This window comes from Lissotriton vulgaris, chromosome 4_1 (genome assembly GCF_964263255.1).
Source record: "Lissotriton vulgaris chromosome 4_1, aLisVul1.2, whole genome shotgun sequence".
Lineage (NCBI taxonomy): Eukaryota > Metazoa > Chordata > Amphibia > Caudata > Salamandridae > Lissotriton > Lissotriton vulgaris.
This window is the reverse complement of record NC_141691.1, coordinates 1,196,859,567-1,196,871,043: the sequence shown is the minus strand read 5'-3', so window position 1 is coordinate 1,196,871,043 and position 11,477 is coordinate 1,196,859,567. Positions and strand designations below refer to the sequence as shown.

Genomic DNA, 11,477 nt, shown 5'->3' with positions numbered 1-11,477 from the left:
TGATATACCACAATTAAATGCTGTCTCATATACCATGCCTACTCTAATAGACAAAGGGGGAAACCTACTTTCTAAACACAAAGGTGGGAGCCTCATGGGGACTTTAGATAACTATATCACCCGGGCAGCAGCTGCATTTGACCGGGAGATAGTAGATGTGGAAAAACGGCTCTCATTAGAAATATTCTCTAAACGATCCTCTCTGGGTCCTAGTAAGAGCTGTATAACTCCTGAGAACCGTTTAAACCAACGCCTCAGTGATTTGGGCCTGCCCGATATAAGTATAGGGTCGGATACACAAAGTGATATCCTGGGGAATAGTAAACAGGATACACAAAATGGCAACATCATTGAGGAAAATGAGCCCTGTAAGACACCCCCAACAAAGACACCGGTATGCCCCAGTGCCGAAACGCTGTCATGTACCACAAAAAATGGGAAACGAAAGCGGGGTGGGGGTGAACAGAAAGGCAAACGGGCCTAGGTCCCCAAATTAACAACTAAGATGGGTAAATGGGTAGGCATACATAAACAGAAAGAGGTGGTCATTCCCGCTTCGAATAGGATGCCACCCCCTCTCCAGAAAAACGGCCAAATGCAACAAACGAAACATTTACCACCGATGGTACAGAGAGAGGAAGGGCTGATCGGACGGGTGGAACAGCTTGTAAAGTCCCTAAAATTACCTCTTACTGAGAGACTGAAAATAATTAGCACAAGTATTGATACACTGCAACAGGTTACAGCTGACAACACCCAACTACTACACTCTTTAGTGGATTTTAATAAGGCGGGAGGACATGCTATACATTCAGGCAAATGGCCCAATTTCAAACCAACACCCACACCTATTCCCACTAAATCTGCAACACCATTAGAAAAAAGAATTTCTAATAATAATGATAAAAGGTCAACCGTCACAAAGGACAGCTGTCAGAGCACAGAGGGTAGCTGTAGCATTGTGAGGATTTCCCAAACACACCGGGTTGGGGGCGAACAACCAGCCACAATGAACACACATATCAAAATACCAGTGCAGGGGGTGGGCAATTGCACGTTTCTAGATCTCCTCCCCAAAGCACTCCCCTAGTGATCGTTCTGGGAAATGTTCCCCCTCTCCGTCAAGGAGAAAGAGAGGACTTCTCCCAGATTAAAAATAAGGTCACACACTGGCTCTCGCGAAACACTGTAGGAGGCAATAGGGCAGTACACAATATAATCATGGCTCGTCGAGTAGCCTGGGTGGGTCACTCCAGGAAAACTAGAAAAGGAGACTGCATTGTAGTAAATTTTAACAGCCCAGCCTCAGTTGAGATGATACTTAGGGAGGCTGAGGGTGTCCCTTGCAGGAAGGGCAGGGAATAGAAATATTGCCCCTTGGATTCTTTTATAGACCAGGGCCACAGGGTGCTCCCAGCCACTACACCAATAGAAATAGGATGCCTGTTAACAATCAGGTTTATCCCAGAAGGACAGAAGGGTGGGAAACAATTCCATCAAGATTCAATGCAGCCCATACGAGGGGGGGACCAGGTTACCTATCGGACATAGAGGTTACAAACAGATTTAATGCCCTATCAGGTCTTAACGACTGCGACTGACTGGCGGGAAACTCTTCTAGTTGCCCCCGTCATGATGATCCTTATACCCCCCCTGTATACGCCTCAGCAAGGGCTAGCCCGGAGAGTTATTCTAATAATTTTACCTCTGGTATGCCTTCTAGTTTCCCCCCACAAGATACCTCTTACACCTTCCCTGTATACCCTCCAACACTGGTCAACCCAGAGAACGATTTTAATAACTTTACCTCTGGCATCCTCACTGACACTGCACCATCAGCAACCAAAGAACCTTGCAGGGCAACCCACTCTAGACCAACCCAACTTGATTTTTCTAGACAGTCAGTCGGGGTGATTGGAGAGGCCAACCAAGAATTTAACATTCTTTCCTGGAACATTACCGGGCTGGCGGGAAAGGTTCAAGACTCCTTATGGGTGCAGTTTGTAAGTACATACTCCATCATCTGTCTTCAAGACACATGGATCACCAACAGTAACCCGTCATTGGTGGGTTACAAATCATTCTCTGTTCCCGCAAAAAGCTCAAATAGCGGCAGTGCGTCGGGAGGATTAGTTATCTTTACCTCCCTGGCACTAAGATGTAGTATTAGGGCTTTTTCCTCAGGTAATGGAAACATCCAGGCCATTATCTTGGGGAAAAAAGAAAGTAGTCTGTGCGTGATAAACTTTTATAACGCAACCAATCATGGTGAGGGCTGTAGGATCACTGAACTACATAACTTTATCACACAATGTCGCGGCCCAACTAGAAGGAACCTACTAGTAGCAGGTGACTTCAATGTACACCCCTGCGGCGACCCACTGCTAAACACCTTAGCGACTATGGGTTGCCAGCCGATAACTGGGTTACATTTTGAGCATACAAAACAGGGAAATGAGTTGAACCATATCTTAGACTAGCAAGATCTCCTGTTCACTATGAGCATTGCACCACCCTTATCAACACAAAAGGATCCCACGTTTAAGGGTAGAAGTTCAGGGAGTTTCATAGATTTTATCTTAGTTTCTAGAGCTATTATGAGTCTCCTCCTGGCCTTTTGTATAACACCGAGTGCACATAGTGACCATAACCCAGTTTGTATCCTACTAGGAGGAAATCTTATGAAGAAAAGGGAAAAAATTGTGGGAAGTAACACGCTGCAACCCGTAAATGGAGGACAACGCATTAAATGGAACCAGTTTACTCTGCCCGATTTCCTTGAGAGCCTTAAAAAAGACTGTGCCACTGAACTGTCAATCTGCACTAGCACAGAACCTCTGGGTGAAGAAGTCCCTAAAGCCTTTGATAGAATAACTGAACACGTAGGAAAGATGCTACAGGCCCCTAGGAAGAAACCCGTTTCTGGAGACCCCAAATGGTTCTGTCATAACTGCTCTAAGGCATCCAGAGAATTAAAAAAGGCCCTCAAAATAAATCCCCGGGACAGATGTAGGATCCGTACACTCTGTTTTACTTATAAAAGTGTACTGGCCAATAGGAAAAAGGAACTGAAAAATTATCTTTGGAAGGAACTCTTAGATCCTGCCACCCTGGGCAGTTCCTCTAGATTCTGGTCCACAATTAATCGCTTACCCTTATTAATGACAGGGACAAATGAGGTGGGATCAAATATCACAGAGGATGAGTGGGTGTCCCATTTTGCTACAATCTTCAAAGACACTGTGCCATGCACTGACCTACCAATAGTGGAGACGGTAGTGGCCCCCACGACATTTTCAGTTGCGGAAATGACAGAGGGAATTAATAATCTCTCGAACAAGAAGGTCCCCGGCCGAGATGGTATCCCCCTGACCTATTTAAATTTAGTCCCCCATTCTGGGCCCCAATTTTGACAGCAGTGAAACGCTGCAGCGGAAAAGGGTTGCCCACCCTCATGGGGTCTATCAACAATCGTACCAGTGTTTAAGAAGGGAGACCGAAACAGCACCCTAAATTATAGGCCCATCTCTTTGATTGACTCCATTGTAAAAGTCCTAGGGGGCGTTATACTTAAAAGGCTAACCTCGTGGGCAGAGGAGAAGCAGATAATCTCAGACGCCCAGTACGGGTTCCGGACTGGGCACTCGACTGTGGCACAATGCCTTAATCTTTAATTTTGGGCAAATACACTCTTGCACGTTCTGGGACTATCTACATGGCTTTCATGGACCTTTCCTCTGTTTTTGACTGTGTCAACCGGGGAAAGGTGTGGCAGTCCATGGAGGCCATGGGGGTAGAACAAAAACTGGTGAACTTTTTAAAAGATCTTCATGGAGACACAAGGGCTTACGTAAGATATACAATAGACCTCAAGGTAACAAGGAATTTTAGAACCAGTCGTGGGGTCAGGCAGGGGTGCATCCTGGCACCCTTTCTTTTTAACCTTTATATAAACGACCTTGAAGAGACATTGATGGACACAGGGGCGGACTATCCTTATGTGGGCCGTAGGGGACTGCCCGTCTTGCTTTATGCTGACGACGCCATCCTCCTAGCCCGTACCCCGAAAGGACTACAAACTTTACTCGATACATTCCACCGGTTTATGGCCAGCCACGACTTATCCATAAACAATACAAAATCTTATGTGATGCAGATGGGGAAACTAGCGAAAAAAAAGCACCATTTCAGAGTTAATGGCACCACGGTGCCTATGTGTAATACTTTCTCCTATCTCTGTGTCTATTTTGATCACCAGCTGAACTGGGCCCCACTCCTGAACAAAAAGAGGGGAGAAGTTATAAGGGCTAACGCTGCACTATTCGACTTTGCTGCGAGAATGGGCAATAGACCTGTGGGAGCCATGCTGAATGTTTATCGTGCAAAAAGCATTGCGATAGCTTCCTATGGAAGCGAGTTATGGGGTTACTGTAACCTTGAGGGACTACAGGTGGTTGAAAATAAATTTTTCAAACAGCTCCTGTGTGCCCCACAGGGGACATCGAACATGTCTGTACACGAATAGACCGGTCAGCCTTTTATTAGCGACACCCTGTCCTTGCGACCTTTTATATTCTGGCTACAATGCTGGCTCAATAAGCAGCTTGGTTTAAAGCACAGTCTCTTAAAAGAGACAATGGGCCTAGACTGTATGACCAAGATTCCCTGGCTGAAGTATCTTAAAACCAGACTTGGGAATGAGGGGCGTCTGGATTTGTTTTTAAACCTGGAAGGTATTACCATAAATGACGTAGCGTACATCAAAAAGTCCTTCTCCACACGAAAAGTAATGGAAAGGGAGGAAAAGGACATGACAAAGCAAAACGCGGATCTAAACATGATGCTCAAAACCTCGCCTGGAGAGGAACCTTATCTCCTATTGCCTTTAACAGCATATGAGCGCTTCTTATTAACCAGGTTTAGGTTTAACTTGTTTCACATTTTTATAGCAGTGCCAAGGGGAAGTCACAGAGGAACAGTGCTAGAACCCTGCGGCTGCGACAGTTTGTCTCCACAGGATTTGCTGCATTTTATGTTTTTTTGTAAATATTATGAATTCCCCAGAGCTTTTTACCTTAAACCTTTTTTTTAAAAAAAGAACGCTCTTTGTACAAGCACGCCCCGCTCTCCTTTATTTACAACTGTTAAAATTAGATTGTATACCCCATGTAATTGGCTTTTTGAAAAGTGTAATGAATTACAGAAAATGTCTGGATGTATAGAACCGTATGATGCCTTTTATAATGTGGAATAGATGGATTTTCCTTTTAACGCCAGGGTATACCTGTTTTAACCAACAAACAAACCTGAAACATATTTTGAACTGTGAACTTTTATGGTTTTGAGCAAAAAAAACTAATAAAGTACTTTTGAAACACAGGTGGGGCCCGTTAGTCTCCTTCCTTTCACGGGGTCTCCCATCGGCAGTCTGTCCCGCTACAGTTAGGGCTCTACATCTTTTCCAACTCTGAGTAGGCCCCTCTATTGTGGGCCCATTCCAGGGTTTCTGAGGCCACCACCAGGGTAGGGGGGGGTGGTGGGAAGTGTTTTTTTTTTAGTTACTTTGGTTGACTCTTTGTATGATTGTTAGTTTCGATTTAACTTCGAGACCCTAGGGGGAGAGTTCCGCTATACCCACATCTACTGGGACTATGTTTCAGCAGTGGAAATGTTAAGAACACTAAATCCTGCAGAGAAGACGACAGAGTTGCCACAAGCTCCCACTGACGTTCCTTCTGGGTAAGTTTGCCCTATGTACCCATACGCTTTGGAAACTGTATCCTTCAGTTGAGCTACGAGTTGTGATTGGGGTACGTCGACATGCACAACAGGGTTCTTTTGTCAGGTATCATCATTCTGGCTAGTAGTCATCTATCCCCTGCGTGGGATAATGGGCGGATTGTGCCTTGAGTTTGTGTTGAAAAATCTAGAAAAACTTTTTGACAAAAAAAAAGCAATTGTCTTAGCTGCGATATTCTGGCCCGCAATATTTTGAGATCACAACGTTTGAGACAATATTTGTGGCTAATGATGTTCTTTCCATGATGTTTTGCCGCAACACAAAGGAAAATTTGCTCCTTAAACAACCTCTCATCCGATGAAATTGGTCAACTATACAAATTCTAACTTGCTATTGTTGAGATGCTGTACTGTGCTTGGAAAATAATATGTGCATTTAATTGTAAAAGCAGACATCTAGAAATGTTGTAAAAACAAATCTGGATAGTACACTCTGTGATACACCATCTGTTCCAGCGTTTATTCCCGCTAAATGCTTGAAGACCAAATGATGCACGGACAATAGGACCTGTACATGTGCATGAATGGTCTAACTTCACTCTTCTTCCTCATTAAACATTGTTCTCCAGATCCTAAAAATTCTGCTTTATGTTCTCCATCTTCTGAGCTTTGCTGCCAAGATTCTCATCCACCTTATACTGCATAAAGAGCAGGTTTTTTTAAGTAACAGGTTTTCTTTTTTTAGACTATGCACCTGCCAACCACCTGCTTCCGCTTGATAGTAATTTGCAAGTACAAACAAGCAACTTTTGAGACTATTTGCAACTTGCTTCATGCATAATATTACTGATTTACTCTTAGGGAAGTGCTATTTGTTAATCAGTCTTTCAGTTCACTATTTAACAGTTCAAAATGTATTTGGTTCTCAATGTAATTTAAGGATTCAACTATTGTAAAAGCGTAAAACTTACCATTGTGTTTCTTTTCCATTTCCAAACCAGTGTACCACTGATTTATGAAGTACAAAACATTTGTACATCAACATCCACACTCTCAACAAATGAATGTACAATTGAAGAGTTTAACATTATTTGTTATGCCTTTTAATACATTTTTTGCAGCTAAGCAGCTTTGCTACAAGACAAATATCAAAATATACAACTAAAAGTGAATTTGGCACAAACAGCCAAGCAAAATATCAGAATATGGCACATTTAGACCATATTTCAGGGTCAAGGATAAAACTGTTCCGGGTGCAAACTCCTGTTTGCACCTAAAATGGAATTACAAATCTTGAGCAAAATAGGGAGAGCAATCAATTTATTTTTTTTAGGTTGAAAGTCTTTAATCCAAGAAGCTTGAGGCAGGAATGGTGACATGTACATGGCCAGGAACACGAATAAGAGAACAGACAAGATTCTACAATTATTGCAGACGACAGAGAAACAGACAAGAAAGTTATGTCAGGCCACTTTGCGCCTAATATTCCTCTCCTTCGTCTTCTCCCTCCACTGAGTTGGTGCCCACCTCTTCGTAGTCTTTTTCCAAAGCAGCCAGATCCTCATGAGCTTCTGAAAACTCTCCTTCCTCCATACCCTCTCCAACGTACCAATGAACGAAGGGGCGCTTGGCATACATGAGGTCAAACTTGTGATTGAGACAGGCCAAGGCCTCTACAATGGCTGTGGTGTTGCTGAGCATGCAGACTGCTCTCTGTCCTCTGGCAAGGTCCCCACCAGGAACAGTTGTTGGGGGCTGGTAGTTAATGCCAACCTTAAAACCAGTCTGACACCAATCCACAAACTGGATGGTTCGCTTTGTTTTGATGGCCGCAATTGCTGCATTGACATCCTTAGGCACAACGTCGCCCTGGTACAGCATGCATCAAGCCATGTACTTGCCAAGGCGGGGATTGCACTTGACCATTTGGTTGGATGGCTCAAAGCATGCATTGGTGCTCTCCACCACAGAGAGCTGCTCATGGTAGGCCTTATCGGCCGAGATGATGGGCGAGTAGGTCGCCAGTGGGAAGTGGATGCGGGGATACGGCACCAATTTGGTCTGGAGCTCTGTCAGGCCCACATTGAGAGCACCATCAAATCGCAGTAAGGCTGTGAAGGAGGAGACAATCTGGCCAATAAGCCGGATAAGGTTAGTGTATTTTAGGCGCACTATGTCCAGTTTCTGGAGACAAATGTCATTGATGGCCTCGTTGTCGACCATGAATTAACCGTCCGAGTGCTCCAGGGTAGTGTGGGTAGTAATGATGGAGTTGTAGGGCTCCACAACAGCAGTGGATACTTCGGGAGCAGGGTAGATTGCAAACTCTAGTTTGGACTTCCTGCTTTAGTCAACAGAAAGTCGATTCATGAGCAGGGATGTGAATCCAGACCCAGTGACAACTCCAAAACTGTGGAAGATCAGACAGCCCTGCAGTCCAGTACACTGGTCAGCAAGTTTCCGCATGCGCTCCAGCACCAGGTCAATGATCTCTTTTCCAACCGTGTAATGGCCACAGGCATAGTTATTGACAGCATCCTCCTTTCATTAATGACCTGCTCTGGGTGGAAGAGCTGCCTGTAGGCCCCATTCCTCAGCTCATCTATCACTGCTGGCTCCAAGTCCACAAATACTGCCCGGGGAACGTGCTTTCCTGCACCCGTCTCACTGAAGAAGGTGTTGAAGGAGTCATCGTCACCACCAATGGTCTTGTCACTGGGCATTGTACCATCAGGCTGGATGCCATGCTCCAGGCAGTAGAGCTCCCAGCATTCATTGCCAATCTGCACACCGGCCTGGCCCACGTGGATGGAAATACACTCAAGCATTGCCGTAGGGTCTGGGGCTGCTGGTCGCGGAGTTCAGAGGTAGCTAGGGCTGATGGTCAGGGGAGGAGGGTGTGCTTGGTACACTTCCTCCGGGGATGTAGTTGACTACAGACGCGCTACGGACCTCTGCCAACACTGCAAACCAGGAGTGCAATTCATTTCAGTGTAAGTCATTCTGGGTGAATGCATAGTATTTAATCATAATGTATTATGATTATGTAGCTGGTCCAGTAGAGTCAAAAGCGCCAGGATACCCTCTGGGTGACAGTTTTGCGCTATACAAATGTGCAATACATACATACATACATAATCCCCCATTATGATGTGTTAAACTCAGAATTCTGTTTCACGATCCTGGTACTTAGAAATAGGCCTGGGTTGAGCTCAAATAGTTTCACTCTGTGGAACTGCACAGAGTTACTGAAAAACCCAGCCAAATTCCATCAGGGGAGGAGTATTGCTCAGCCACCGCAATTGCAAACCTGATAATGCATGGGGCCTTTGTGAAAACAAAGGTATTACTCCCACCCTCTAAGATGCAAGAAAGTTTCCTTGTGCTCCCTTTTCAATGTGCTGGTGCTCAACAGTGAATGTCGCAGAGAAGTTCTGCTCTGTTACTGTTTTAAATCCCTTAAGATGGATAAGGTATTATGTATGGGGGCTCCTTAAAACAAAGCAGCAACAACATAGTTTTCTGCCATGTTGTCGGGTTGCTTGGGTCTCTCAACAGAGATTTTCCTGTTCCTCCATCATCTGCCTACCTCAACATCCTGGCTCTACTTCTTTGCTGTCACTGCATCCTTCGGCTGGTGCCCGTTTGGTAGCTCTCTCTCCATATCTGTCCTCCTCGGGATCTATAGTCCGTCCTCAATTTCTCCTACCTAGGATTTAATCACTGGGATTAGTCCTACATACCTGGCTGGTACGGTGTTCACGTAGGGTGAAGTATACGATGGTAAACTCCGCTCCTTGGCAGTTGGCAGAGTTTTTGTCGAACTACGTGCTTCAAGTGGAGTGGTTAAACTCTGTGAACTCCACCAGCAGAGCAGAGTTTACCTTCCTCCACTACTTAGGGAGTGAACAATTTGCGCAGGCAAAATGTGGTTTGTTAGAAATGGGAGCTCTGGTTGGATAAGGCTTGCGCCAAAGCCAGGCAGAGATCACCACTCTAGTCAGGACAAAGGAGTTACACGCCAAATATAACCCCTGCTCACCCCCTTGATAGCTTGGCACGACCAGTCAGGCTTATCCCGGAGGCAATGTGGAAAGCATTTGCGCACGCACTCAGCAACAACATTCCAGGCACACTACAAAAGGAAGCCCACACAAGGTTACATAAAAAAATAGCCTTTGTGTTCTCATAACACATTAGAATAGTAAACACATAACATACACTGTGCCAAATGGCACAAGCCATATTCACAAGGGATTATATACACATGACAGGACCACATGGACCACTGTCAGAACCATCACAAAGCGAACTTGGTAATAGGTAAAACAGTTCATAAACGTACAACCAGTAAACACTGGTAATCACTGTACTTAGCATCAGCCTGTAACATAAACTACATTATGCACAGTCACATCAGGCGCAAATTACACTCTGCGCCTACCTCACATGCATAAACACATTATGCAATCTCCTCACTAGTTTAAACACATTAGGCCCTACCTCCTAAGTATAACTCACATTAGGGGCGTACCTTACACAGTGAAACATAATCTAACTAGCATAAACACCTGATATGCAAAACAACCTCATAATCATAAACCATATTTAGAGGTAACAAACAGGGTGCGTAAAACATACTAAATGCATTACATTTCCTAGCACAACATTGCATGAGCACATCAATCACATTAGGGCCTGGCGCCCTATAAATCTACCAGCCCCCCCCTGGCCAACTGGCCAGCCCCAAAGGGGCTCAAATGCCCTGTGTCCAGAATGTCAGGGCGCGCTGCCAATTCAGCAAAATCCAATTGCGCCACTGCGTAAACCTAGACGGTGCAGCTGGCACTAAGTGCTGCGCAGCTGTGTCAGGGGCACAGGTAATGGTGATCAGCCGCTTGGTCTATGGAAATGCCTTGCTGGTAGAAGTGGGTGTGACCTTGCTTAACAAACTACAGGTCATTCAAAATACTGCTGCCAGAATGATTTTAAACATGCCAGCAGGCTCCCCCTCTGAACCTTTGCTAAAGGAGCTGCATTGGCTGCCGGTAAAAAAAAGATCCTTTTTTAAAATTTGCTGCCTGTCGTACAATGCTCTGAATGGTCGAGGACCTCACTATTTACAAAAGAAACTGATAAAACACACTTCTGGCCGAAATTTGAGATCAGGCTTTCTAAAATTGTTACAGATCCCTCGCATCCGTGTGAACCGCAATGGAGGCAAAGCCTTTTCATATCTAGCTCCGAAGTACTGGAACAGCTTGCCTAAGGCTTTGCGGGATATTCCGACCTACGGTACTTTTAGGAAACATCTAAAGGCTTTCTTGTATTAAAATAACTACAGTTTAGGCCCCCGCTATTTGAGACGTTTCTCTAGGTAGCGCCGAGATGCCCCAGGGTGAGTTGAGGGCTATAAAAGAGCTACTAACATAACAAAGTAGTGCATCTCACTCCTAATCACACATGTCTCCAAAGTCAAGAGAGACCTAAACGTTGCAGCTGCCCAATACTTGCTGGGCAGCTGGGAATCCAATGAGGCCTGGCACCACTGTGGCACTCCTGTCCCTCTCAGGGACTCCTAAATAAAATACTTGCACAAAACCGAGGGTACCACTGTGCCTCACCATGGGGGAAAACGTAGCCCCTCTGGGCCCGCCGTTGGAGCCACCTAAGATATAGAAATAAACATGCCCCTCTCGTTGCAGCGGCCCGCAACTGCGGTGCCGCTGTGAAAATTA

The 11,477-nt window shown here is 45.1% G+C and overlaps 1 pseudogene; it reads right to left on the bottom strand.

The window, feature by feature from the left end:
- Positions 1-7,218: 7,218 nt before the first annotated feature.
- On the bottom strand, positions 7,219-8,577 carry LOC147723034 (tubulin alpha-1 chain pseudogene; annotated as a pseudogene).
- Positions 8,578-11,477: the final 2,900 nt, after the last annotated feature.